Source organism: Plecotus auritus (genome assembly GCF_963455305.1).
Source record: "Plecotus auritus genome assembly, chromosome: 8".
Taxonomy (NCBI): domain Eukaryota; kingdom Metazoa; phylum Chordata; class Mammalia; order Chiroptera; family Vespertilionidae; genus Plecotus; species Plecotus auritus.
The window spans coordinates 101817690-101841404 of NC_137782.1; positions in this window are offsets into that span (position 1 = coordinate 101817690).

Genomic DNA, 23715 nt, shown 5'->3' on the forward strand with positions numbered 1-23715 from the left:
CTGCCAACCTTGGCCCTGGGCCTCTCTTAGAAACTTCTAAAGAGTCAATAAGTTTTTAGGGGCCAAGCCCCATAGAGATCTAGGGTCCCTAGAGGGCTGAAGGGGCAAGATTTCTGGCTGAGGTCCACTTGGGTATCACTGGTGGCTTCCATCCCCTCCTTAGGCCTAAGCAGTCCTAGCCTTAAGAGGCAGATAGTGAGGGTAAGGTGCTGTACTCAAGCTGATGATGGCCTGTGACTTTTCTGAAAGAGTTATCTGGGTTTCAAAAAGGAAGTGCTTAACTATGGGCCACTAAGGTACCATGCAACCTGGCTGTCTGCTGTGACCTGGGTGAGATGTCACTCACAGAGTCCGAAAGAAGCCACACACAGGAAGACTACATGAATTTAAAATAGTACATACATGACGGGACCTTGGAGGATCAGAGCTCTTATATAAGAGGTGGCCTAATTGCCCTTGGGCCCTACTGCCCAACAACAATTCCTTCTTTCAGCCTAGATTTGTGGGCTCATGGAAGGCTCCCTATGACCTGCTGACAGAGGAAGGAAAGTTGTGGAGTGCCTTTGCAGGATGTCAATATCCAACCAGAAACTGCACTGCTGTGATACAACAGAATATTCTGAATATTTGTGAAGGACAGTGGTAATGAAACCATAGCAATGGGCAGAGCTTGGGGCCTCATTCTCTTTGTTTGGATGACAAATGACCAGATTTGCAATCAGATTCTGATTCATGGCTCCAGCCATGATCTTGCAATTGTAGTAAGAGACATGAAAGACACATTATTGGAAGATCATTACCAATGACATTTGGGCAGAAGTTTCTTAGTTCTCAAAGAATGGGCATGAAATACAGATATTTGTGTCATATATACTGTTTATAACAGTGAATTCTCACAGTTGAGGATTTCATTAATCAAGAATATAAAGTGGTCCTAGAAGGTTTGGCTCAGTGGGTAGAGCATCGGCCTGTGGACACGAGGGTCCTGGGTTCGATTCTGGTCAAGGGAATATGCCAAGGTTGCAGGCTCAATCCCCAGTAGGATGCGTGCAGGAGGCAGCAAATCAATGATTCTCTTTCATCTTGATGTTTCTATCTCTGTCTCTCCCTCTCTCTTCCTCTCCGAAATAAATAAAAAATATATCTATTTAAAAAAATAAGATAAAGTGGCAAATTCTATATATTCCCTCATATATGGAATGTAAAACCACAAACAAACAAACAAGCAAAACCTCCCACATAGAGATGAAATCATGGTGGGTTCAAGAGGGGAAAACATGAAGGAGGAAAGGAGGTAAAGGGGTCAAATACAGGAGGACAGAGGAGGCTAGACGTTGGGAGGTGAGCACATAATGGACTATGCTATGTCGTACTATAGAGTCATAATATGGCATTTATTTAATATTATTAACTACATTACCTCCCACTCTTTTTCATGACAAGAAGATATTTTTCTGTTTTTGGATAAACATATTTTTGTTTATCTACAATTTGTTCAACCAGAATGAGGATAATCACGAGAGCCTTGGTAATAGAACATGGGTGGCATGGTATTAGCCATCAGACGGTTAATGAGGAGGAGTGCTTAGAAAAATAAATAAAAAATATTCAGAATGTTATCAAACCCAGCTCTGAATCCAGACTCCTGCCAAGCAAGGCAATTTCCAAGTACTGGGCTACAGCTTCAGTAACTGGGGAGTGAAGAGCACTGGGCAATCCAATGGGTTTCCTGTATTCTAGTTCCCATGTCTGTGGTGATAACATAGATTCTGAAAAATTTTCAAGTGGTCCCCTGCAGCAGACATGGATATGCTCTTGCTCATCACTTATTTTATATCCAGAATCAGATTAAAGAGATTCAGGACATGAACAGATTATTCTTTTTCAATGGCTCAACAAAATATGAGGAAAATTGGAAAGGTTCCTAGTACAGTTGTAACTGATAAGGAAGGAAACTAGAATAATTCATGATTTGTCATGGACAGGAAAAGTGTGCAAAAAAGAGGAAGCACACAAGGGTAATAATGGCAGTGACGTCTCCTGTGGCAGTTGCCAACTTGAATAGATGCAACTCTCAGCAGGACATTGAAGGTGAAGGATGAAATGTGAGCCTTGAGTAAATGTGAGCTCTTTGGAAAAACTATGCGAGTACAATAATTTACATAAGCAGAAAAGTATAGAATATGTGTGGAAATAATTAATGTTGGGAAAAAATGTTACAAGGTACATAAATTTGGATGAGAGGGAATGTATTAATTTTAGCTCACCAAACAGAGACTCTGCATTTAAGTTTTCAGAGTGGGTGATTAGAAAAGGCTCTAAAAGCTTATAGGGATGATTGGCTGACAAATGCATTGAATCATGGCCCAATAAATGTGACATGCAAATGCCCACTGTCCCTTGTTTTAATAAAGAAAAAGCAGTTCAAAATTTTATGGAGGGAGAATGTTAGAATGGATTGGTCATAAGAGTCCTATTCCAAACTCTGTGCATGTACACCTGGCATAACTTTCACCAATACATTGCAAAATATATTTAAGAGTGGAAATGGCATGTTTGAAGAGCTGTGTGTTGATGCTTCTATGAAGGCTAGACATTGGAAATTGAAACCTCTCAATGGAAAAATCTAAATGTGATGGGGTCTATGGATACCCAGGTGATGCAGGGAATGCAAGCACCAAACTCATAGTAGATCTGATCTCACTGAAAGACTGCAAGTCAAAGCAGCATCAGTGAGTCAGAACTCTCCAAAAAATAAACCAAACAATCCCATTTACCATTTCAACAAAAAATTAAGATACTTAGCAATAAACTTAACCAAGGAGGTAAAAGACCTATCCTTGGAAAACTACAGGATGTTGAAAAAAGAGAGGAAGATATAAACAAGAAGAATATACCATGTTCATGGATTGGTAGAATCAACATCATTAAAATGTCCATACTACCCAAGGCAATGTACAGATTCAATGCAATTCCTATTAAAATACCAACAGCATATTTCAAAAGTCTAGCACAAACAGTCCAAAAATTATATGGAACCAAAAATACCCCTAATGGCCATGGAAAACATTGAGAAAGAAGAACAAAATTGGAGGAATCAAAATTTCAGATATCAAGTTATACTACAAAGTCCCTGTACTCAAAACAGCCTGGTACTGGCACAAGAACAGGCATATAGATCAATTAAACAGAACAAAGACCCCAGAAAATCTACCCAAGCCATTACACTCAATTAATATTTGACAAAGGAGGCAAGAGCATACAATGTAGTAAAGACTGTGTCTTCAATATATGGATTGGGAAAACTGGATAGGTATATGCAAAAAAATAAAAATAAAAGTGGACCACCAACTTACACCATACACAAGAATAAACTCAAAATGGATAAAAGACCGAAATGTAAGTTGTGAAACCATAAAAATCTTAGAAGAAATGATAGGCAGAAAAATCTCAAGACATCTCTTGTAGCAATATGTTTACCAATACATCTCCTAGGGCAAAAGAAACTAAGGAGAAAATAAATAAATGGAACTATGTAAAAATAAAAAGACTCTGCACAGCAAAAGTAACCATCAACAATATGAAAAGGGAGCCAACTGCATTGGAGAACATATTTGCCAATGATAAATCTGATAAGGGGTTAATTTCAAAAATATATAAGGAGCTCATACAACTTAACAAAAGGAAGTCAAACAATCCAACTAAAAAATTGGCAAAGGACCTAAACAAAGTAGACATACAAAAGGCCAAGAGACATATGAAAAAGTGCTCAAAGTCACTAATCATCTAAGAGATGCAAATTAAAATGACAATGAGATGCAAATTAAAATGACAGTAGCTGCATACTGGCGCAGCTACTGTGCAAAATAGTATGGAGTGTCCTCAGAAAATTAAATATGGAACTTCCATATGAGCCAGTGATCCCATTTCTAGGAATATATTCTAAGAAACCCGAAATACCAATCAGAAAGCATATACCTACACCACTATGCTCATGAAAGCGCAATTTATAATAGCTAAGATTTGTAAATAGCCTATGTGCCTATGAGTGGATTAAAAACTGTGAAACAGAGAAAAAAAATAACGGCGCAATAGACAGACATGCCCCGAGCCTTGTCCTGGAGCAGATAGAAATAACAGCTGAGGGTCGCATGGGGAGTGTCTGTTGGTGAGTTAAAGGACAGCTATACTCCAGGAGAAGGTGGGGGACTGCTGGACAGGGCTTCCCTGACCGGGCAGCCCCCACTGCTGCTGGGTTCCCTCCCGGAGCCACCGGCTCGGACACAGAGGCCACAGCATCTTGAAGGGGAAAGTGGATGTTATGGGAAGCCTGAAAATCTACAGCTGCGGCATTCACTGAACAGCTGCGAACCCCAGAGCACCGGTCCCCAATTGTCGCAAACATGTTGATTTGGGGGAGCTCTACACTCCACCACGGAAAGGTCAGATTTCTCCTGGGATAAGATGAGGTCTCTGGTCCCGGCAGGACAAAGAAATGCACGCACTGCGGGGGCTGGAGGACCAAGGGAAGTCTGCACCTAGAAAAATCCGTGGCTGTTGGGGCTGGCGTAATCCATGAATGTGGAAGGGGGTCCTCAGAGCTGCTAACAGAGGGGATCTCTAAAAAGCAACCCATTTTGATCTGATGCAGAAGGACAGCCTAAAAACTATGGGAGTGTGCCAGCTATTTGGACACAAGGGGGCAAAGGGTATTGCGCAGGCTTATGAGCAAACCTGGAGTTCGCACACTCACGCTTACTCCTCTTTGAATCCTTGTTTCTGATTACTGAGCCCAATACATAGGATCACTCAGTAGGGGACACCCTAAGAGACTGCAGGGGGAAGTTGTTTATCTGGAACCTGGGGATCAGAGTGGGGAGTGACCGTCAGAGAACTCTGGGGCAGCCCACTCCCACAAACCGGTATTGAGTGCCATAGGGAAAGCAGGATCTAAAGAAGAGGCTAGAAAGGACCCATAGACCCGGAAATCAACCCAGAAACACTGCCACCCAGGGGCTGAATCACAAATTGACTCTTATGTAATCACAAATTAAGGAATACAAGAAAGTAAGACACACTGCCTGCTTAAAAATCAGGATTGGCTTACAACACTGAGGAGCAGTGGAACGCAGGGAACTGCAATACTGTCCTGACTGGGAAACAGGCATGCCAAACAGAACAATAGAGGAAGTGAATGACCTTCACTACTGCACATTTTATTTTTATTTTTAATTTTTTAAATTTTTTATTATTTTTTCTTTCTCATCTTTAACTTAAGAAACTAATATTTTTCTTTTTTCATCACTTGATTTTACCTTTTTAATTATTACATTTTTATTTTCAATCAGTATTATTACTAATACTATTTTACTTTTTTAAAAAAGTGTCATTTTATTTTCTCTTTATTTGACTTTGAGATTAGTGTTCTACATTCTATTTTCATCTTTCCTTTAGCATCATTCTACTCTATCTCAACTCTATCTTTATGCCATCACTCTCTTCCTAACTTTTGCCTTTTTTTTTCTTTTTTTTTAAATATTTTATTGATTTTTTTACAGAGAGGAAGGAAGAGGGATAGTGAGTTAGAAACATCGATGAGAGAGAAACATCGATCAGCTGCCTCCTGCACACCTCCTACTGGGGATGTGCCCGCAACCAAGTTACGTGCCCTTGACCGGAATCGAACCTGGGACCTTTCAGTCCGCAGGCTGACGCTCTATCCACTGAGCCAAACCGGTTTTGGCTAACTTTTGCCTTTTTGTTGTCCTGTTTCTCTTACCCTTTTCCTGACTTAGATTTTCCCTATTCTTTCTTTTTAACTCCTGTTAAAATTTCACCCTACTTATATATCTAATTTTCAATCCCCTGCTCCGAGTTCATACACACCTCTCTCTTCTCTGTCTTCACTATCCAAAAATTGTTTTTCTGTCCTTTTGTTGTTGTTTGCTCGAATGTTGATTATATCATTTTTTATGTTTGTTTGTGAGATTCTTTTGCTTATTCTTTTTTGTTTTGTTTTCTTGCTTGCTTTGTTTTTGTTTTTTGCATCTGTTTTTTCAAGCCTCACTTGATATTAATTGTTGTTTGTAGTTTGTATTCATCTCCAGGTACTTGTTGCTGGCATTTGCTGGGATTAGTGGCTGTTCTATTGGAGTTTTCCACCCATATATACAATTTGTTCCCATTTTCTTCTTAGTCTCTTTCTTTTCTCTCTTACTTTTTTTTCCTTTTCCCAATTTCATTTTGGCACTCCTTTCTTTTTTTTCCTCTCTTCTTCTTTCTCTCCTATCCCCTAATTTGCCTACTCTGGTGGACACCTTGGGGTTATTAATATTGTGAATACATTTCTGTTCAGTGCCTTGTGTGTGGTACTTGGTTGTGTTGTATTCTGTGCCTTTAAGTCAACACAGGAGAGAGAGAACTACATAACCAGACACCCGGAGAAGCAGAGACCATGGGGAGACAAAGAAACAGCCCGCATATGAAAGAAAAGCAGGCATCACCAGAAAAGAAAGTAAACGAAATGGAGGCAAGCAACCTGCCAGAGAAAGAATTCAGAGAAATGGTCATAAGGTGGCTGAAAAGAATGGAAGACAAATTCGACAATATGAGTAAAAACCAAGAGGAAATGAAGAAGAACCAAGAAGAAATGAAAAATGACATTGCTGCTGTAAAGAATTCAATAGAAAGCATCAAGACTAGACTAGAAGAAGCAGAGGACCACATCAGTGAGCTAGAAGACAAGGTAGGAAAAAAAATACCCAAGTAGAGCAACTTCTATGAAAAAAAAATTAAAAAGCAGGAGGAGAGCCTAAGGGAACTTTGGGACAACACGAAACAAAACAACATCCACATAATAGGGGTTCCAGAAGGAGAGGAAATTGAGCAAGGAATAGAAAACTTGTTTGAAGAAATAATGACAGAAAATTCCCTGATATAGGGAAGAAAAAACCCACACAAATCCAAGAAGCTCACAGAATCCCAAGCAAAATGAACCCCAAAAGACCGACGCCAAGACACATCATAATTAAATTGGCAAACACCAATGACAAAGTAAGAATCTTAAAAGCAGCAAGAGAGAGACAGAAAGTTACCTACAAAGGAACCCCCATCAGACTAGCAACTGATTTCTCAACAGAAACTCATCAGGCCAGAAGGGAATGGAAAGAAATATACAAAGTTATGCAAAGGAAGGGTCTAAATCCAAGAATACTGTACCCAGCAACGCTATCAATCAAAATCGAAGGTGAGATCAGGAGCTTCACTAACAAAAAAAAAACTAAGGGAATTTAATACCACCAAACCAACGATGCAAGAAATGATAAAAGGTCTGCTGTAAAAAAAAGAAATAGGAAACGAAGAAGGAACACAGGGGTAAAGGATAAAAATCACGACAAGTAAGTACCTATCAATAATAACTTTAAGTGTAAATGGATTAAATGCCCCAATCAAAAGACATAGGGTAATGGATTGGATTAGAAAACACGACTCATATATCTGCTGTCTACAAGAAACCCACCTCAGAAAAAAAGACACACAGAGACTGAGGGTAAAGGGATGGAAAAAGGTTTTTCAGGCTAATGGAAATGAAAAAAAAGCTGGGGTAGCAACACTTACATCTGACAAATTAGATCTCAAAGTGAAGGACATAACAAGAGATAAGGAAGGCCACTTCATAGCACTCAAGGGAGCAATCCAACAAGAAGAAATAACTCTGGTAAACATATATGCACCCAATGCAGGAGCACCCAAATACATAAAAAAAATCCTGGAGGATATCAAAAGAGAAATTGACAGCAATACAATCATAGTAGGAGACTTTAATACCCCACTATCACCATTGGACAAAACCTCTAAACAAAAAATCAGCAAAGAAACATCAATCCTAAATGACTCACTAGACCAGATGGAATTAATTGACATCTTCAGAACATTTCACCCCAAAGCCACAGAATGTACATTCTTCTCAAGTGCACATGGGTCATTTTCAAAGATAGACCATATGTTGGGCCATAAGCAAAGGCTCTTCAAATTCAAGAAGATAGAAAGCATCCTCTCAGATCACAGTGGCATAAAACTGGAAATCAACTACAATAAAAACAATCCAAAAAAATCAAACACATGGAGACTAAACAGCATGTTATTAAACAACGACTGGGTTACCACAGAGATCAAGGAAGAAATAAAAAACATCATGGCAAAAATGACAATGAAAACACTACAATCCAAAATCTATGGGACACAGCAAAAGCAGTCTTGAGAGGGAAGTTCATACCTCCACAAGCATACTACAAAAAACAAGAAACAACGGAAATAAATTACCTAACCCTACATCTCAAAGAGTTAGAAAGAGAGCAACAAGAAAAGCCCAGTGTAAGCAGAAGGAAGGAAATAATAAAGATCAGAGTGGAAATAAACGACATAGAGACCAAAAAAACAATACAAAAGATCAACAAAACCAAGAGCTGGTTCTTTGAAAGGATAAACAAGATTGATGAACCTCTAGCCAGGCTCACCAAGAAGCAAAGAGAGAGGACCCAAATAAACAAAACCAGAAATGAAAGAGATGAAATAACAACAGACCACACCGAAATACAAAGGATTGTTAAAAAATACTATGAACAACTCTATTCCAACAAACTGGACAACCTGGAGGAAATGGACATATTCCTAGAAAAATATGACATTCCAAAACTCAGCCAGGAAGAATCTAAACATCTCAATAGGCCAATAACTATGGAAGAAATTGAAGCAGTCATCAAAAAGCTTCCAGCAAACAAAAGCCCAGGGCCAGATGGCTTCACAGGGGAGTTTTACCAAACATTCAAGGAAGAACTAAAACCTATCCTCCTCAGACTACTCCAAAAAATTCAAGAGGAAGGAACACTTCCAAGCTCATTCTATGAAGCCAGCATCACCCTAATACCAAAACCAGATAAAGACAACACAATGAAGGAGAATTACAGGCCAATATCCTTCATGAATGTAGATGCCAAAATCCTCAACAAAATTCTAGCAAATCGAATCCAGCAGTACATCAGAAAGATCATACACCATGACCAAGTAGGATTTATCCCAGGAATACAAAGATGGTACAATATCCGCAAATCAATAAACCTGATATGTCACATAAATTGAGAGATAAAAATCACATAGTCATATCAATAGATGCAGAAAAAGCACTTGACAAAATCCAACACCCTTTCTTGATAAAAACTCTCAACAAGGTGGGAATAGAAGGATCATACCTCAACATGATAAAAGCTATATATGATAAACCCACAGCTAACATCCTACTCAATGGGCAAAAACTAAAATCATTTCCCCTAAGAAAAGGATCAAGACAGGATACCCACTCTCACCACTCCTGTTAGACATAGTACTGGAAGTATTAGCCATTGCAATTAGACAAGAAGAAGAAATAAAAGGCACCCAAATTGGAAAAGAAGAAGTATAGCTGTCCTTATTTGCAGATGACATGATATTGTACATAAAAAACCTGAAAGACTCCATCAAAAAAATAATAGACTTAATAAATGAATTTGCCAATGTAGCAGGATACAAAATTAATGACAAGAAATCTATGGCATTTATATACACTAATAATGAACTTACAGAAAGAGAGACTAAAAAAGCAATCCCATTTACCATCGCACCAAAAAAATTAAGATAAGTAAGAATAAACTTAACTAAGGAGGTAAAAGACCTATACGTGGAAAACTACACAACACTGAAAAAAGAGATAGAGGAAGACATAAACATATGGAAGAACATACCATGTTCATGGATGGGTAGAATCAACATCATCAAAATGTCCATACTACCCAAAGCAATCTATAAATTCAATGTACTTCCCATTAAAATACCAACGGCATATTTCACAGACCTAGAATGAACCTTCAAAAAAATCATCTGGAATAAAAAGAGACCCTGAATAGCTGCAACAATCCTCAGAAATAAGAACAAAGTAGGGGGGATCTCAATACCAGATATCAAGCTGTATTACAAATCCACTGTTCTTAAAACGGCCTGGTACTGGCACAAGAACAGACATATAGATCAATTGAACAGAATAGAGAACCCAGAAATAGACCCAAACTACTATGCCAAATTAATATTTGACAAAGGAGGCATGAACATACAATGGAGTCAAGACAGTCCATTCAATAAATGGTGCTGGGAAAATTGGACAGATACATGCAAAAAAATGAAACTAGATCACCAACTTTCACCATACACAAAAATAAACTCAAAATGGATAAAGGACTTAAACATAAGCCGGGAAACCATACAAATACTAGAGGAATCCACAGGCAGAAAAATCTCAGACATATGCTGAAGGAACTTCTTCACTGATACTGCCCCTATGGCAATGGAAACTAAAGAGAAAATAAACAAATGGGACTACATCAAAATAAAAAGCTTTTGCAAAGCAAAGGAAACCATCAATAAAACAACAAGAAAGCCCACTGCATGGGAGAACATATTTGCTAATGATATCAACGATAAGGATTTAATCTCCAACATTTACAGAGAACTCATACAACTTAACAAAAAGAAGGTAAGCAACCCAATCAAAAAATGGGCAACTGATCTAAATACACACTTTTCGAAAGAAGACAGAAGGAAGGCCAAGAGACATATGAAAACCTGCTCAAAGTCACTAATCATCAGAGAGATGCAAATCAAAACAACAATGTGATACCATCTTACACCTGTCAGAATGGCTATCATCAACAAATCAACAAACGACAAGTGTTGGAGAGGATGCGGAGAAAAAGGAATTCTTTTGCACTGCTGGTGGGAATGCACACTGGTGCAGCCACTGTGGAGAACAGTATGGAGTTTCCTCAAAAAACTAAAAATGGAACTCCCATTTGACCCAGTGATCCCACTTCTAGGAATATATCCCAAGAAACTAGAAACACGAATCAGAAAGGATATATGCACCCCTATGTTCATAGCAGCAAAATTCACCATAGCTAAGATTTGGAAACAGCCTAAATGCCCATCAGCAGATGAATGGATTAAAAATCTGTGGTACATCTACACAATGGAATACTATGCTGCGGTTAAAAGAAAGAGTTCCAACCATTTGCAACAACATGGATGTAGTTGGAGAGTATTATGTTAAGTGAAATAAGCCCTGCAGAGAAAGATAAATATCACATGATCTCACTCATTTGTGGAATATAATGTATGGCATAGAGTGATGAACAAGAACAGAACCAGAGACTGAGAAACGGCAATCAGAACCTCAAACCTTAGGGAAGTAGGGGATCGGTGGGAGTAACAGGGAGAGATCAACCAAGGGACTTGTGTGCATGCACATAAGCATAATCAATGGACACAGGTAACAGGTGGGTGCGGCATGAGTAGTGGGTGGGGGTAATGGGGAAATAAGGACACATATGTAATACCTTAATCAATAAAGAAATTTTAAAAAAAACTGTGAAACATCTACAGAACGTAGTACTACACAGCTGTATAAAAGAAAGAACTCTTACCATTTGCAGCAGCATGGACGGACCTGGAGAGCATTATGCTGAGAGACATAAACCAGTCAGAGAAAGGTAAGTATCTCATGATCTCACTCATATGTGGAATATAATGAACAAAATAAACTGATGAACAAAAATAGATCTGGAGACAAAGAGACATCAAACAGACTGTTAAAACTCAGAGGGAAGGCAAGGGAGGATGGGTGGGTGTGAAGAGATCAACCAAAGAACTTGTATGCATTATATGCCTAACCCATGGACACAGACAATAGGGTGAGGAAGGCCTGGTGTCGGGGATGGGGGCAGGCTGGGAGAGGTCAACGGGGGAAAAAGGGAACATATGTAATACTTTCAACAATAGTGATTTAAAAAACAAACAAATAGTTGAGTTCAGCCTCTCTCTTTGAGAATATTAGTGAAGCTCAAAGGATAAGCAGGCAAGTCCCTTGGACTCTCTCTTAGAGAGTCCGAGCAAGGCCCAAGATCGAGGCAGCCTTAGCCCTGGGCCTCTCTCTTACAGAGTTTGAGTAAAGCAAGAAGTAACCCTAGAAGCTAAGCTCCATAGAGACCCTGGCTCCCCAAAGAACTGGGGGAGGCACCATTTCCAGTCTCTGAGTGAGGTCTATCTGGGCATCACTGGTGGCTTCCATCCCCTCTTTAGACCAAAGCAGCACTAGCTAAGATGAGCTAATATTTATGGCACAGGGCTTTAATTGCCCTGAAGATAGGCTCTAATTGGTCACAAAGAATTATCTCAGGTGCTTAACCATGGGCTATCAAGTTACCATGCAACCTGAACTATGCATAATGACTTGGGTGTGATGTCTACCATGGGGGGCACAAAGAGGTCATGTACAAGAAGACAACATCAGCTTAAAGTAGCCCATACAAGATCGAACCTGGGGGGATCAAAGCAGTTATATAGAGGTGGTCCAAATTCCCACCAGCCCTACTGCCAACAATGAATCCTTCTCTCAGCCTAGACCTGTGGACTCATGAAAGGCTCCATATGACCTTTTGGCAGAGGAAGGAACGTCGAGGCCTGGGTACCAATGATTTTGCATGAATTTGATGACCCACCAGAAAGTGTGCTGCTGCTGCATCGCCGACACACTCTGGACATTCGTGAAGGATCGTGGGTAATGAAACATTTACAATAGGCAGATTTGGGGGCTATTCATCTCCACATTCACTTTGCAGGGATGACAAATGACCAGATGTGTAAGGAGATACTGATTCATGGTGCTGGCCATTATTTTGCAAAAATAGGGACATGAAGGAAACATGATTGGAAGATCCTTCACAATGACATTGGGCATAAGTTTGTTGGACAGTTCTCACTTAATCAGCAAAACTATACAAGGATATTTGTGTCTCCTATACTATTCCTCACAATAAATTCTCACAGTTGAGTATTTCATTAATCAAGAAGATAAAGTGGCACATTCTATATTTTTCCTCATCTATGGAATATAAAGCCACACACAAAAGAAAGAAACAAACAAACAAATAAAATATCTTCTATACAGCCCAAATCATGGTGATAATAAGAAAATGAAAATTCCTCAAAAAACTAAAAATGGAACTCCCATTTGACCCAGTGATCCCACTTCTAGGAATATATCCCAAGAAACTAGAAACATGAATCAGAAAGGATATATGCACCCTTATGTTCATAGCAGCACAATTCACCATAGCTAAGATTTGGAAACAGCCTAAATGCCCATCAGCAGATGAGTGGATTAAAAAACTGTGGTACATCTACACAATGGAATACTATGCTGCGGTAAAAAAAGAAGGAGTTCCTACCATTTGCAACAACATGGATGGAGATGGAGAGCATTATGCTAAGTGAAATAAGCCCTGCAGAGAAAGATAAATATCACATGATCTCACTCATTTGTGGAATATAATGAACGGCATAGACTTATGAACAAGAACAGATCTAGAGACTGAGAAATGTCAATCAGAACCTCAAACCTCAGGGAAGAAGGGGGTCGTTGGTAGCAAGGGGGAGACATCAACCAAGGGACTTGTGTGCATGCATATGAGCCTAATCAATGGACACAGACAACAGGGGGGTGAGGCATGAGTGAGGGTGGGGGGTAATAGGGGAATAAGGACACATATGTAAAAAATAATAATAAAAATAATAATAAAAATAAAAAAATAGAAAAGAAATTGTAAGGTAACCAGAATCCCAAGAACGCCTGAGAATGTCTTTCTTGCCATGCTAGCAGTCATCAGCTGTACGGTAATATTACCTGGGGCAAATGGGTAAGTATTTTGCACTTATGGTCCTGACCCTTCATGGATAAGAGCCCTTACGTGGGCTGATCTCCTGCCTAATGTAGTCACCAATAATTCCAAACACCTTGGTCATCCAGCAAGACCATGGGTGGGGCAAGGAAGTATAATTACACAGGGGTCTCCACCCAGCTTCCCTTTTGTATGACACAAAATCAAACCACTGCTCCTTTGTGTGTAAACTTAAAGAGAGGTTTCTGGCTTGCGTGGACACCAAAGGAAGGGACTATCACTACTTGCTCCTGGGAGAGGTGCAGAAAATGTAATTAAGACCTTGTCTATACAAAAAGAAATTGACAACCAGTTTGAAATGGAATTGCCATGGCCTAGTGCAAAGAATATGCTTACATGATATTATCCTACAATGTCATTATAATTTTTCCCAGAATTGTACTACCCCTATTACCTATAATAGTACCTCACACCCTTGGGAATCAATAAAAAATCATCTTTTTGGTGCTTGGCGACAAAGGTAACACATCTCTTGATATTTTAGAATTACAACAGCATAATGTACAATTATCCCAAACAAACTTACAAACTAATTCTTTGAATGTCTGGCAGCAATATAAAAAGACATGAAAGGATTTAATCCCTTCCACTGTGTAGAGGGCCCCCTGGGAAGGCACCTGAGCATTCTATATTGGCCCCTCTTGCCCTTTTGGTCAAGAGGGACCCTCTTCTCACAATCCAATTGCCCACAGCTGTTGCCAGTGCTTTCTGTTGATGCAGAGGTGGAAGCCTCGTGGTGGCTGGTACCATGGATCTGTCTCTGACCCAGTGGGGTGAGCTGGGCCCCCCCTGGAGAAGAAACCTGGGTTCCCCAAGATATGTGATTAGTGACGTGGCCCCGCCAGCATGCAAGGGGATACCAAGGCACGTGCTGGGCGTGGAGGCCACGGGGCATAGGCTACCAAGGAGACAGAACTGAACATCACATCACCCTGCTTGGCCCCGGAGAATGGCTGGTTAGCCAGAGATGGGAAAGATTCCTCAGGGAAGGAACAACCTAAGACAGGCACAGTCCTAGAGGGGCCATCAGGAGAAAACTTGGGGGTCAACAGAGGTGAGACACAGACCCTCACCCCCCAACTTTGCAGGGGCCTGATCCCTCACCCCTTCCGAGGGAGGTCTCCTGCCCCTATGGCTGCTTCGCTTCCCATGCCCAGCACAAATCGGGACCCAGGTAATAGACAGAGACAGCCAACAGCAGCTGCCCTCTCACTGCAACAAGACTTGTTTGAGTTGTCTTGTACCCATCGTATGGGGAAGTGGGGTTTTGATATCTAAATCCAAACTTGGACCAGGAATGCCTACTCAAGAAGGCAAATAATCCTTTCCACTAATATTTACAGGGTAAAGTAAGATTGTTGTTAGAGTATTAAATTTGACAGTACAATAGTAGTCAAGTTCTCAGACTAATTTAAATTGGCTAAGTGAAATAAGCAAATATTCTAGAAAAATTAATGGTACTGGACAAAATGCTGTTCTAAAGTGTTATCTAAAATTTTTATTGGTAGTTCATTTCATGGTATAATTGCATAACATGTAATGAACCTAAAGCAGTCATATTTTAGTGCAAAACATTAAAATTTAAAAGCTATCAAGACTACATTATAAAATTTCCAAAAGCCTCCTAATATTTAAATCAAAAAAGGGGGGATAATAGAAGAACATTATGTAAGAAAAAATATCCTGTAAGTAAATTACATCTAGAAAATTTTTACTTTAGAAAATTAACTTTCATTTGGAATGCTAATAGCAAGACATCCATGAAAAACACACAATGTGTCTAAACAAGCCAAAGGAAAATTGTTTGGGCAAAAAATGAAAAAGGATCCCAAGTCAAACTTATAGAAAAGATTTCTTTATTAACTTTTGGTCGAGAATATGTTTGTATATTTTCAGAAAACACCTCCATGACCATGTGGATTCCTGCAACAGAGAGGAATTGACAGGACTGCTCCAGCCATGAAGACAGAAGAGAAACAGTCCAGAGATGGAAGATGCTCGCCATACTAGCAGTCAGCAGCTGTGCATCGCGGCAGGTTGCCCAGGACCAAACCAGAGAGGGTCGGACCTGCATTACCACCATTTGTCCACCATCCAGAACTGAAATATCATTGCTGACATGTACACATGGGGACGTGTTTGACATTGAAATTGGGACTCAAAAGAACTGTTGGCCCAGAAAGAAACTCACTACAAACTGACTCATTTGCCTCCCAGCATAGCCATTATTGCTTGTCTCATTTTCGATTCTTATAAGTGTATTTCTAGTATTACATGATCTCACTCATCTAGGGGAAATAATGAACATAAACTGATGAACAAAAACAGACCCGGAGGTTCTAGACAAAATGGCGACAGAATAGACGGATGTGTCCTGACCTTGTCCCGGAGCAAATAGGAGAGCAGCTGAAACGAGTGGAAGCCAGCCTGAACTGGCAAAGGAGGCGCAGCTGGGGAGACGTTTGCAGCCAGGAAGGGCAGAGATCCCCCCGATAAGGTAAAATCAAAGATCTAGGCAGTAGAATCTGCTGGACCTCTGTGCCCAGAAGGTCAGGGAGAAACTACACGGCGCCAAGGCACATCCCTGAGGACAGGCAAAGTGTCTGACTAAAAAAAAAAAAAAAAAAAAAAAAAAAATAGGATCCACGGAACTGCAGGAGGTAGGGGATTTTAGACCTTGGAGTCTGGATTTGGGATCTGAGCTCAAAGGCAGCCCTGAAGAGCTGCCGGATCGCGCAGTGCCGGCAAGAGAGGAACTTGCAAAGACGCGGTCCCTTCTCGGGCTGGGGCCTGCGCCTTTCTCCACTGAACCTAGTTCATAGGACCTTTCGGATACAGACACTTACCTGTTGCTGAGGTGCAGAAGAAGAGGTGGGGTTGTGGAATCTGGGGAGAGAAGGCAGCGGATGGCCCAGGAGAGGTGGAAGTGAGTCTGGTGCTGAGTCATATCTAAGCCTTGGTTGTCATTTTCTCCTGAGAGATAGCCCCTCCCTCCAGTCTCTAGGCAACCAATATAGCCACACCCAGATCCCACTCTGAATAACACCATGGAATCTGAATACTCCCTGAGGACATAGGATCTGCCCTAAAGAGAAATCTTTAGAAGCGAGGCACCTCAATTACATGGCTACACTGCCAGGCCCCTTCAGAGTGCTTCAGTGTGCCTCATTGGCAAACTTACCACGGGTGCTCCTGTGAGCTGCCACTGGGAGTAAGCGCCTATCCACCACAGGTGCAGCAGTGAAAGCTGAGTCTGCCCACCCCATAACTACAGAACTCTGGGCATCACAGTCACACCTTTCCAGAGTGCAGGCCCGCTGAGCCACATCACCCAGACAGACAGTTCCTTGGTGTAACTGTGAGTCCCCACTGGGCACGCATGTTTCAATTAAGGGTGCAAGACAGCAAAAATTGGGATACTCCCCTCCATGGCTGCTGACTTCTAGACACTGCAGTTGTGCCTCTCAAGCTTGCAGGCCTACATCAAGAGAATCCAAATAGCTCAAGTAGGGAGCTACACTAGATTAACAAGCCCAGGAGAACTGAGAGATTACACCAGTAGCACCATCCGCAAAAGAACCTGGGTAGCAAAGCAATTGGATCTACAATTAAAACTTTACAGGAAAACATGGGGAGACAAAAAAGAAACTTCCAAAGGAAAGAAAAAGAGGAACCACCAGAAAGGGAGTTAAATGAAATTGAGGCTAGCAGCTTAACAGAGAAAGAATTCAGAGTAATGGTTATAAGGATCTTTAAATGGATGGATGACCAATACACACAACTCAATGACAAATACACACAACTCAATGAGAACTATAATGAGCTGAATGACAATGTCACCAACATGAAAAGAAACTAAGAGGAAATAAGAACAACATAGCTGCAATAAAGAACACATTGGAAGGCTTAAACAGTAGACTAGAAGAGGCTGAGGACTGCATCAGTGAATTAGAAGACAAGGTAGGAAAAAACACACAAACATAGCAGCAACTGGAAAGAAGACTTAAAAAGCAAGAGGAGAGCCTAAGGGAGCTTTGGGACAACACAAAATGAAACAACATTCGAATAATAGGGATACCTTAAGGAGAGGAAGAGAAGCAAGGAATAGAAAACCTGTTTGAAGAAATAATGACAGAAAACTTCCCTGATATTGGCAAGAAAAAAACTATGCAAGTCCAAGAAGTACATAGAGTCCCAAACAAGTTGAACCCCAAAAGACCAACAGCAAGACACATCAAAATTACATTGGCGAACACCAATGATAAAGTAAGAATCTTAAAGGCTGCCAGAGAGAGAGAGAAAGTTACCTACAAGGGATCTCCTTTTAGAATATCAACTTATTTCTCAACAGAAACACACCCGGCCAGAAGGGAATGGAATGAAATATACAAGGTGATGCAAAGCAAGGGTCTGAACCCAAGAATACTATACCCAGCAAGGCTATTATTCAAAATTGAAGGTGGAATCAGGAGCTTCACAGACAAAAAAGGGCTAAGAGAGGTTATCATTACCAAGCCAGCAATGCAAGAAATGCTAAAGGGACTGCTGTAAAAAGAAGAAAAAGAAAGGCAAGAAGAAACACAAACACTAAGGAAAAATATGACAACAAACATGTACTTGTCAATAATAACATTAAACATAAATTAATTAAATGCACCAATCAAAAGATATAGGGTAGATGAATGGATAAGAAAACATGATCCATATATTTGCTGTCTACAAGAGACCCACCTCAGAGCAAAGGATTCACACAGACTGAGAGCAAAGGGATAGAAAAACATTTTTTAGGCAAATGGAAACGAGAAAAAAGCTGGGGATGTGATACTTATATCTGAAAAAATAGACCTCAAAGTAAAGGTCATAATAAGAAATAAGGAAGGCCACTACATAATACTAAAGGGAGCAATTCAACAAGAAGATATAACTCTGGTAAATATATATGCACCCAATGCAGGAGCACCCAAATACATAAAGAAACTCCTCGAAGATATCAAGGGAGATATTGACAACATTACAGTCATAGTAGGAGACTTTAATACACCACTGACATCACTGGATAAATCCTCTAGACAAAAAATCAGCAAAGAAACAGCAATTCTAAATGACGTACTAGATCAAATGGACCTAACTGACATCTTCAGAGCATTATACCCCAAAGCCATAGAATATACATTCTTCTCAAGTGCACATGTGACATTTTCAAAAATAGACCACATATTGGGTCACAAGCAAAGTCTCCCCAAATTCAAAAAGATTGAAATCATATGAAGCATTTTCTCAGACCACAATGGCATAATATTAGAAATAAACTATAATAAAAACGTTCCAAAAAATTCAAACACTTGGAAGCTGAATAGCATGCTATTAGACAATGATTGGATGATCAATTAGTAAAAGAAGAAATTAAAAACATCCTGGAGACTAATGACAATAAAAACACAACAATGCAAATGCTATGGGACACAATGAAAGCAGTCCTGAGAGGGAAATTTATAGCTCTACAGGCCTACCTCAAAACACAAGAGTAAATGTTAATAAATCATCTAACTCAACAACTCAAAGAATTAGAAAGAGAGCAACAAGAAAAGCCCACAGTGAGCAGAAGGAAGGAAATAATAAAGATCAGAGCAGAAATGAATGACATAGAGACCAAAAAAAAAAAAAATACAAAGGATCAAGGAAACCAAGAGCTGGTTCTTTGAAAGGATAAACAAGATTGATGAACCTCTAGCCAGGTTCAACAAGAAACAAAGAGAGAGGACCCAAATAAACAAAATCAGAAATGAAAGAGGTGAAATAACAACAGACCCCACAGAAATACAAAGGATTGTTAAAAAATACTATGAACAACTCTATTCTAACAAACTAGACAACCTGGAGGAAATGGACACATTCCTAGAAAAATACAACGTTCCAAAACTCACTCAGGAAGATTGTAAAAATCTCAATAGGATGATAACTATGGAAGAAATTGAAGCAGTTATCAAAAAGCTTCCAGCAAACAAAAGCCCGGGGCCAGACTGCTTCACAGAGGAGTTTTACCAAACATTCAAGGAAGAACTAAAACCTATCCTCCTCAGACTATTCCAGAAAATTCAAGAGGAAGGAACACTTCCAAGCTCCTTCTATGAAGCCAGTATCACCCTAATACCAAAACCAGATAAAGAAAACACAATGAAAGAGAATTACAGGCCAATATCCCTCAACAAAATAGATGCCAAAATCCTCAACAAAATTCTAGCAAATCCAGCAGTACATCAGAAAGATCATACACCATGACCAAGTACGATTTATCCCGGGGATGCAAGGATGGTACAATATTCGCAAATCAATAAACGTGATACATCACATAAACAAATTGAGAGATAAAAATCACATAGTCATATCAATTGATGCAGAAAAAGCATTTGACAAAATCCAACACCCTTTCTTGATAAAAACTCTCAGCAAGGTGGGAATAGAAGGATCATACCTCAACATAATAAAAGCCATATATGACAAACCCACAGCCAACATCATACTCAATGGGCAAAAACTAAAACTATTTCCCCTAAGAACAGGAACAAGACAGGGATGCCCACTCTCACCACTCCTGTTCAATGTAGTGCTGGAAGTACTAGCCATTGCGATCAGACAACAAGAAGAAATAAAAGGCATCCAAATTGGAAAAGAAGAAGTAAAACTGTCCTTATTCACAGATGACATGATACTGTACATAGAAAACCCTAAAGACTCCATCAAAAAAATATTAGACTTAATAAATGAATTCGGCAATGTAGCAGGATACAAAATTAACGCCAAGAAATCTATGGCATTTCTATACACCAATAATGAACTTACAGAAAGAGAGACTAAAAAAGTAATCCCATTTACCATCGCACCAAAAAAATTAAGATACCTAGGAATAAACTTAACTAAGGAGGTAGAAGACCTATACGTGGAAAACTATACGACACTGAAAAATAGATAGAGGAAGACATAAATGTATGGAAGAACATACCATGTTTATGGATTGGTAGAATCAACATCATCAAAATGTCCATACTACCCAAAGCAATCTATAAATTCAATGCACTTCCCATTAAAATACCAATGACATATTTCACAGACCTAGAACGAACTTTCCAAAAATTTATCTGGAATAAAAAAAGATCCCGAATAGCTGCAGCAAACCTGAGAAAGAAGAACAGAGTAGGTGGGATCTCAATACCAGATATCAAGCTGTATTACAAAGCCACTGTTCTTAAAACAGCCTGGTACTGGCACAAGAACAGACATATAGATCAATGGACTAGAATAGAGAACCCAGAAATTGACCCAAATCACTATGCTCAATTAATATTTGACAAAGGAGGAACGAACATACAATGGAGTCAAGACAGTGTCTTCAACAAATAGTGTTGGGAAAATTGGACAGATACATGCAAAAAAATGAAGCTAGATCACCAACTTACATCATACACAAAAATATACTCAAAATGGATAAAGGACTTAAACATAAGACGGGAAACCATACAAATACTAGAGGAATCCACAGGCAGAAAAATCTCAGACATATGCCGAAGGAACTTCTTCACTGATACTGCCCCTAGGGCAATGGAAACTAAAGAGAAAATAAACAAATGGGACTACATGAAAATGAAAAGCTTTTGAACAGCAACAGAAACCATCAATAAAACAACAATAAAGCCCATTGCATGGGAGAACATATTTGCCAATGATATCAACGATTAAGGGTTTAATCTCCAACATTTACAGGGAACTCATGCAGCTTAACAAAAGGAAGATAAACAACCCAATCAAAAAATGGGCAACTGATCTAAATACACACTTTTCGAAAGAAGACAGAAGGAAGGCCAAGAGACATATGAAAACCTGCTCAAAGTCACTAATCATCAGAGAGATGCAAATCAAAACAACAACGTGGTACCATCTCACACCTGTCAGAATGGCTATTATAAAAAAATCAACAAACGACAAGTGCTGGCAAGGATTTGGAAAAAAGGAACCCTCGTGCACTGCTGGTGGGAATGCAGATTGGTGCAGCCACTGTGGAGAACAGTATGGAGTTTCCTCAAATAACTAAAAATGGAACTCCATTTGACCCAGTGATCCCACTTCTAGGAATATATCCCAAGAAACTAGAAACACGAATCAGAATGGATATATGCAACCCTATGTTCATAGCAGCACAATTCACCATAGCTAAGATTTGGAAACAGCCTAAATGCCCATCAGCAGATGAGTGGATTAAAAACCTGTGGTATATCTACACAATGGAATACTATGCTGCAGTAAAAAAGAAGGAGTTCCTACCATTTGAAACAACATGGATGGTGATGGAGAGTATTATGTTAAGTGAAATAAGCCAGGCAGAGAAAGATAAATATCACATGATCTCACTCATTTGTGGAATATAATGAACGGTATAGACTGAGGAACAAGCACAGATCCAGAGACTGAGAAACGTCGAACAGCATGTCATACCTCAGGTAAGGTAGGGGAGGGTGGGGGTAAAGTGGAGAGATCAACCAAGGGACTTGTGTGCATGCATATGAGCCTAATCAATGGATACAGACAACAAGTGGGTGGGGTATAAGTGGGGGGTGGGGGGTTTTGGGGGAATAAGGGCACATATGTAAAAAATAACAATTTAAAAAAATAATTAAATAATTATAAAAAAATTAAATTAAATTAAAATAAAATATTAAATCTAATCCATACTAGTGGTCACCATAACCTTATGAGAAATTGTTTCATGTGACAAAGATTTTTAAATGAAACTCTCTGTAGCCCAAAAATTATTTTGAAAGGAAACAAGGAGAAGTTACCTTCAAAAGTCATAAGGAATGTAATTGAAAGTCAATATAGAGAGGAGAAGATCCAAGATGGCGGCATAGGTAAACACCTAAACTGCTGCCTCTCACAACAATTTCAAAACTATAACTAAAAGACAAAACGTCTATCACCCAGAACCACCGGAAAGCTGGCTGAGTGGAAGTTCTACAACTAGAAGGAAAGAGCAAACAGCATTGAGGGGTGCACAAGCGCTGAAAAGCTGAGGTACGGAGGTGCGCGAATCGGGCTGGCGACGGGTGACTGGGAGCACTGCTGTTTTCAACCTGAAGGGAGATAAGCTCCCGATTACTCCGAACTCCAGTTTCTGGGGAGACGCCGGGGACCCAAACCCCTACGGGGAGAAGCTGGACTGTCTGCGGTGGGGTCGGAAAGTGAGGAAGGCTTGCTTGCAGGGCTGCATGCAGGAACAATTGTTTATTGTGCTAGGGCGCGGGACACAGGGACAGGGTCGGAGACTCAGAGCCACAGAGCCGGCTTACTGGCAGCCATCGCTGTTTGCCACGCCCTAGCCTAGTCACGCCCTGAGACTCCACCCTGCACAATCTAGGAACCCACCCAAGCTCCAAGCAGCGGCTTTAGCATATGAATGGCATGCCCTATCGCAATTTAACCTAGCAAACTTGCAGCCCGAGTCAGACAGCTCCAAAACCTCCAAACCCCAAGCAAAGAGGAGAAAACTGTAGTTCTCGTTGTAGCTCCTGCTGGGTGGCCTCAGACAGTAGCTGACCTGCACCCCATTGGAGATACAGAAGCCAGTGTACCTAGTGGTCAGTGTGAGACACCAGATTTCAACTCCTCACATCCATAAGTGACACATTCAAGAGGCAGACTCAGTGAGCACCAAAGCCCCACTGAAACAAGTCCTGCACCATAAGCGTGTCTCCAGCACAGCAGTTCTTCCATTATAGACACAGCAGGTCCTCACAGCCAATTGGCCTGGAGGTCAATTCCTCCCAGTGTACCAACAGCAATCAAGGCTTAACTACACCAAGACTTTGCACTCAGCCCACAAAGGGGTGTACCAAAGGCGTCCACC